The following is a 7,662-nucleotide window of genomic DNA, read 5'->3' on the forward strand; positions in this document are numbered from 1 at the left end:
CTGTGGATGTATTTCAAGGCCTACCTTCAAACTCAGTGTGTCTTTGCCTGACATCATGGGAAAATCAAAGGAAATCTGGTTCAAACTCCTAAAGGTACCACGTTCATCTGTACAAACAATAGTACACAAGTATAAACACCATGGGACCACACAGCTGTCATACCGCTCAGGAAGGAGACGCATTCTGTCTCCTAGAGATGAACGCACTTTGGTGCGAAAATTGCAAATCCATCCCAGAACAACAGCAAAGGACCTTGTGAAGATGCTGGAGGAAACAGGTACGAAAGTATCTCTATCAACAGTAAAACGAGTCCAATATCGACCTAACCTGAAGGGCTGCTCAGCAAGGAAGAAGCCACTGCTCCAAAACCGCCATAAAAAAGCCTGACTACGGTGTGCAACTGCACATGGGGACAAAGATTGTACTTTTTGGAGAAATGTTCTCTGGTCTGATGAAACAAAAATAGAACTGTTTGGACAGTTTTCAGCAAGTTGCAACATACAGAAATAACTTTTTTTTCCATAAACAAGCTCTAAATCATGTTTGATGCACTCTGGATGTCCTTGCAAGCTGAACAACACCATCCCAATCGTGAAGTACGGGGGTGGCAGCATCATGGTGTGGGGGTGCTTTGCTGCAGGAGGGACTGGTGCACTTCACAAAATAGATGGCATCATGAGGATGGAAAATGATGTGGATATATTGAAGCAACATCTCAAGACATCAGTCAGGAAGTTAAAGCTTGGTCACAAATGGGTCTTCCGAATGGACAATGATCCCAAGCATACTTCCAAAGTTGTGGCAAAATGGCTTAAGGACAACAAAGTCAAGGTATTGAGGTGGCCATCACAAAGCCCTGACCTCAATCCTATAGAACATTTGTGGGCAGAACTGAAAAAGCGTGTGCGAGCAAGGAGGCCTACAAACCTGACTCAGTTACACCAGATCTGTCAGGAGGAATGGGCCAAAATTCACCCAACTTATTGTGGGAAGCTTGTGGAAGGCTACCCAAAACGTTTGACCCAAGTTAAACAATCTAAAGGCAATGCTACCAAGTACTAATTGAGTGTATGTAAACTTCTGACCCACTGGAAATGTGATGAAATAAATTAAAGCTGAAATAAATCATTCTCTCTACTATTATTCTGACATTTCACATTCTTAAAATAAAGTGGTGATCCTAACTGTCAGGGAATCTTTACTAGGATTAAATGTCAGGAATTGTGAAAAACTGAGTTTAAATGTATTTGGCTAAGGTGTATGTAAACTTCCAACTTCGACTGTATTTATTTATTTTAATCCCAGGCCCCTTGTCCCCGCAGGAGGCCTTTTGCCTTTTGGTAGGCTGTCGTTGTAAATTTGAATTTGTTCTTAACTGACTTGCCAAGTTAAATAAAGGTACAATTTTAAAAAATGTACAAAAATGTACTTTTTTTTTATTCAAACAGACAAGCAGTGTTGTACCTAAACCATTGATGTAAACTGATGAATGTAGGCTTACTTTTCACTTGTCAATATTTATATGTAGGCAGCATTTAACATATCAAATATTGTCTATATTTTCAATGAATTAATTAATTATCACAGGGTTATAAACATTATTGAGCATTATGCGGTGATGGCTCTGGGTGAGGCCAGGATAACTCTCGTTCGTCACCCACAATGGCGCCGCCAATGTGTACAGTCCCAGAGCTCTGTTTACACGTTAATAATCCTGGCTTGTGATACAGTTTTGGAAACTGTACTTTCATATTGAGAAATTATTTTCAAAAATCTAGAGGTAACTCACTATGCACCTTTTTTTGGCTGTCATTGGCTCATCATCACAAGGCCTAGCCTTCATTAGACTATCAGACACAATCCTAAGCACACCACCCCTAAAGCAATCCATCAATAATTATAGGCTAGCTGAACACCAAACTCTGACTGTAGTCTAGGCCGATTCTAGCCTAAATTATTTTTCATTAAAATGAACTATGTTGATTTATTCATCCGCATTCCAAGGGGGTAGTCTATATCACACAATACAGGTGGATTCGTTGTTGCAGATTAAATTAACAAAGCCTGTGGACCTGTGTTCTAGTGCTACATTTTACAGAATAATTGGAACCTCAATGTTTGTCTTGTTAAGGTGAGAGAAAGAGACATCGGGGGAATGAGCCCTCCAACCTGGGCGAGCTAATGAGGCTATGGATTCCGGTCTAATTGGGAATAGCTGAGGCCCAGACTCAAACAAAGCTTAGGTCCAAAATATCACCCTATTCCCTGTATAGTGCACTACTTTTGACCAGGGCCCATACCTATTTGGGACATACCTTTTGTTTGAGTCCTTCGGGGTGAGTTTGCCTCTCTTTACCAATTGTGTTTCATACCTTTGTGTCTTTTTGGGAATTGCTTCAGACCGAACACTCAATTCTTTTTCTACCTAATTGTTCACAAAGTGAGCACTAAAGGGAAGAAGAAAATTCGGGGCACCTTCATTTTTTTAAATATTTGATTTACATAGCTTGACATTCATATCTTTGCTGTAATGTATTTACCTACTATATATTATAAATAAATCATACAATTTCATGTGGTTTACACTCTTTATAGATTTATGCTATACAGCTACAGGCCAGTAAATCTAATTACCACTTTTTTTTCTCACAGAAATGAGTAAAGGCCTACATTTTAGACTGTAGTTAATTCTATTTATTTAATCATTGCATTACCTTGCAGATACAAACATGACACTTGCATAGAAGGGGAAGTTCTTAAGCAATTAACATCTGCACTATTTACATTATGCTGATAAGCTCATTAATTTTGGGCGACTGATTGGTATCAACCTTCGCTGCAAATCCCCCGTGATTTTTTGGCCTCTGCGAGATATTTGCAATCACCCTTTTAAATGAGGAAAAGTGAACTGAAATGCAAATTCAGCAGCTAAGATCAATAGAGTTTGCTCTGGGGAAAGCTAAGCAGAGGACCTATTGCGAAGACAAACTCAGCCATATCCTTGATGAGTAAGTGTTCAGCAAAGGCCAGGCATGAAACCATAGTAGAGGTAGAAAATTCACAGGTAGTTTACGCTAATGCAGAGGGAAAACCCTGACTGATCCTGACGGGCCAACCCCAGGTGGTAAAGGTACTGTAAGGCAGCAACGAGGAATTATGTTTTTGGAAATGTTTACAAATTAATACATTAAAATCTGAAATTTCTTGACTCAATTAGGATTCAACCCCTTTTGTTATGGCATGGCATGCCTAAGTTCAGGAGTAAAAAATGAGCTTAACAAGTCACAATAAGTTGCATGGACTCACTATGTGTGCAATAATAGTGTTTAAAATGATTGTTGAATGACTACAATTATCTGTAAGATCTCTCAGTCGAGCAGTCAATTTCAAACACAGATTCCACCACAAAGAACAGGGAGGTTTGTGGGTACAAATAAAAGTTATCCATTGAATATCCCTTTGAGCAGGGGTGTCAAACTCCATGGAGGGCCTGATGCCTGCTGTTTTTTTGTTTTCCCCTTTAAATCTTTAAACCTAGACAACCAGGTGAGGGGAGTTCCTTACCAGTGGTGGAAAAAGTACACAATTGTCAAACTTGAGTAAAAGTGAAGATACCTTAATAGAAAATGATTCAATTAAAAGTTAGTCATCCAGTATAATAGTACTTGAGTAAAAGTCTAAAAGTATTAGATTTTAAATATACTTAAGTATCAAAAGTAAATGTCATTGCTAAAAAAATACTTAAGTATCAAAAGTAAAAATATATATATAAATAAATTCGAATTCCTTATCTTAAGCAAACCAGACGGACGGAACGATTGTTTCGTTTTTCTCATTTACATATGGAACAATTGTTTTGTTTGTACAATTTGCTGATGGCCAGGGGCACACTCCAACACTAATTTACAAATGAAGCTTTTGTGTTAAGAGAGTCCAGCAGATGAGTGGCAGTAGTGATGACCAGGGATGTTCTCTTGATAAGAGTGTGAATTGGATCGTTTCCTGTCCTGCTAAGCATTCAAAATGCCAGGGAAAATATATGGAGTAAAAAGTATATCATTTTCTTTAGGAATGTTGTGGAGTAGAAATTAAAGTAGTCAAAAATATAAATAGTAAGTACAGATACCCCAAAAAACTACTTTAGTAGAACTTTAAATATTTTTATTCAAGGCTAGGCACCACAGGCAAAAATTGGTGGTTTTGCTTCCATCTGTCAATTTTCTGATTATGGGATATTTTGCAACAATAACTTCCATACTTTCATGAAATGTACAAATAAATTGGCAATAGTATATAAATACTTGATTTATATAATTTTATCCCAACTCCTTGAACTACACCTAGCAACTCACGATCCCCCACGACGAAATTCCACTCCGCGGAAGACATCTTCCGTGAGTAGAAGGCGCATGGATGGAATTTAGGCGGCGAGCCAGTGCATTGGGAGAGAACAGCACCTACTCTAACCTCGGAGGCGTCCACCTCCACGATGAAGGGCAAAGACGGGTCAGGATGAGCCAGAACAGGTGCGTTAAAAATATTCCTTGAGCACACGGAAGGTTTCATTGGCCTCCGCAGTCCAGTGCAGCTGTCTAGGACCTCCTTTCAGGAGGGAGGTGAGAGGGGCCACCACTGTGCCGAACCCCCTAATGAAGTGCCTGAAATAGTTGGCAAAACCTAGGAAGCGCTGCACCACCTTTATGTTGGATGGAACAGGCCACGACCGCACTACACTGACCCTCTTCCAGCTCCACTTTCGCGGTGGATATCTGATAGCCCAGGAAGGAGACCACCTGCTGGAAGAAAATGTACATCTCTGCCTTGGCGTACAGGTGATGCCCTATCAGCCTCCCCAAAATGGACCTGACATGAGACATGTTGCTCACGTGTAGTGGAGGACACCAAGAGACCTCTGTCCTTCTTCACGAAAAAAGAAGCTGGAGGAGGCTGGAGAGGTAGACGGACAGAAACATCCTTGGGCCAGCGCCTCCTGGACATAGACCTCCATGGCTTAGGTCTCTGCATGTGAGAGAGGGTAGATGTGCCCCCACGGGAGGGTAGGCCCAGGCAGTAGGTCGATAGTACAGTCCCATGGGCTATGAGAGGGCAGGCACGTGGCACGAGTCTTCAAAAAAGCCATCTGTAGGTCCCGGTATTCCTCCCGGATAGGGACATGGGTGGCTTGGTCCGGACTTTCCACAGAGGTGGCACAGATAGACATAGAGAGACATCTCCCCTGACACTCCTGCGACAAACCCAACAACCTCCTCTCTGTCCACGATATCCTGGGGTTATGCAACTGTAACCAGGGGAAACCTAAAACTATGGGGTGTGCAGGAGCAACTGTGAGGGAAATGGGAATCGTGGTCTGGCACACTAGTCCTGTTCCTAGGGGACGGTTGGCTAGGTCATGGACTGGGATAGGGGGTTGTAAAGGGACTAGAGGAATGCGTAATGATAAGGCCAGTGACTGGTCTAGGAAATTGCCTGCAGAACCTGAGTCCACTAGGGCAGGAATCAGTGGGGGGCCAAGATAGTCCGGGAGGGTGACAGGAAGGAGGACGGCTGGGTGGACAGGGAGGAGCAAGGCACGTCCACGCCTACCTGGGAAGGTGCAGGAGCGCTCCTCGGCCTGTCGCTTCCTCGCCTGGTTCTCCTTCTGGGACAGGTGTTCTAGGGATGGTCCGACTCCCTGCTGTAGGAGCAGACCCTGTTAACGGCGTCATTGACGTTCCTCTGGGGGAAGGTGATTATCCAGGCGGATGACCATGGTGATGAGCTGAAGGTGAGGTCATCATCGCGAGAGGCCAGCTCGGTCTGGACGGCCGCCTGTAGCCTGCTGCGGAAAACTGTCATCAGGGCCTGGTCGTTCCAGCCAGTGGACGCAGCCACCGTCCGGAAATCCAGAGCATACTCGGACACTGTCCTGGACCTCTGGCGTAGACGGAGGAGACGCTCACCTCCCTCAGCACCAGCAACAACTCAAAGAGGGCCTTACATATGGGGCAGGCAAGGCTGATTCGTGTTCTGTACATTTCAACAGCCGTACAAAAGCCTTGTATTTGAGAAATTGAGCAAAATGATTTGATAATTTGCCCAAAACTGCAGATTTGTGCGACAGACCAGTATTCAAATCATGTGCTCTATTGCTTGAAAGAAATGTATTAAACGTGATAATGTATTTGTAAAAGGCATATTGGATGTTTATTTGTCCGTTTTGAAGTGATATATAAATAAGAGATTAATTAATGTGACATAAATGGTCATATTTATGGAAAGTAAATTTTAATTGCATTAGACTATCTTTTATCGTCCATTTTCTCCAGTTTCCCGCGAGCCAATTAATTTTTCTCAGTCTTCAATGAATGTAATTTCACATTATTCCACACACAGATTCTTACATCTTATAGTCAAACTTTTACAGAGGTACACTACTGACGATGCGCTCCCCAAATTTCACCACGCTCACTGTTCATTAACTCTTGGAAGTGCTTGCACAAAGGATAGTAACATCTCATCCTGTGTTCTTGGAATCTGAATATCTGGACTTGTCCAGTGACTGCTGAGAAAGATCAGCTGACAACAGGGGAAAGTCCTTGTGGCGGCACGGAGAGACGCCTGACCGGAGGGAATAGACCCCACTGGGACAGTCATGGGGTAGCTTCCCATTTCTGTAGTTTCCCATGCTTCGCAGTATGTTGGAAACACCCACTTTAGCTACAGAAAGTCAACATACGAGAATACCCCTAGAGTCTGCGAGAGCGGGGGCGGAAGATGACTCATCGGCTGACAACATGGTAACGACTGGACTGGAAACGACTACGAGTAATGAGAGCACAGCACAAGAGAACACCACAGCAACTGTCACAAGTTCTGCTGCAACAGTGGGCCACAAACAGATGCAGGTATGTGTATGTGGTTGGAGGAAAGTTACATCACACCATGGGTTGAGGATCCACCAGGGGAAGAAGGGGTGTTTGGGTAAAGAGAGACAGAGAACTCGCATTGATTACTTTCTGCGAAAGCGATCAAATCAGTCGAATGAAGCACAGCAACTGGACGTAAACCATAGTTTGCAGTGCATCAGTACCACTGTCATGGAGGACGTAAACTCAAGCACCGAAATAACAACTGAGGTGGAACCAACAACAGGAGTGGAACTCACCCAGCCTCCCAGACCTGCAGTCGAGAGGAGACTGCCAGGGCACAGACCGTATGTGAAGTGGCCTGGCGCCAGTGACAAGAAGTTGTGGGAAACAGTGAATACTGACCTTACCTTGACCCTCGAGAAACTTCGAGGCACAGTGGAGAAGAAGTTGGAGAGGATGGGGGACATCATCTATGAGTACGGGACAGAAAGATTTGGAGTGGAAGAGGCAAAAGGCGGGAGAAAGGTTCCAACCTCACCAGTTTCCAGGAGGCAACAAGAAATCAAGTGCCTCGTTCAAGAAAGGCGGCAGCTTAAGAAACAGTGGAAGAAGGCCTCGGAAGTGGAAAAGGGCATAGAGGCACTTCAGGCTGACATCAAAACCCGGTTGGCATCCCTCCGGAGAGCAGAGAACCTACGGAAATGCAGAAGGAAGAAAGAGCAAACTAGAACTCGATTCTATAAAGATCCCTTCAAGTTCCTTAAAAGTCTCTTCACAAAGGAAAAAAGTGGA

The sequence above is a fragment of the Oncorhynchus tshawytscha genome, linkage group LG14 (genome assembly GCF_018296145.1).
Source record: "Oncorhynchus tshawytscha isolate Ot180627B linkage group LG14, Otsh_v2.0, whole genome shotgun sequence".
In the NCBI taxonomy this organism is placed as follows: domain Eukaryota; kingdom Metazoa; phylum Chordata; class Actinopteri; order Salmoniformes; family Salmonidae; genus Oncorhynchus; species Oncorhynchus tshawytscha.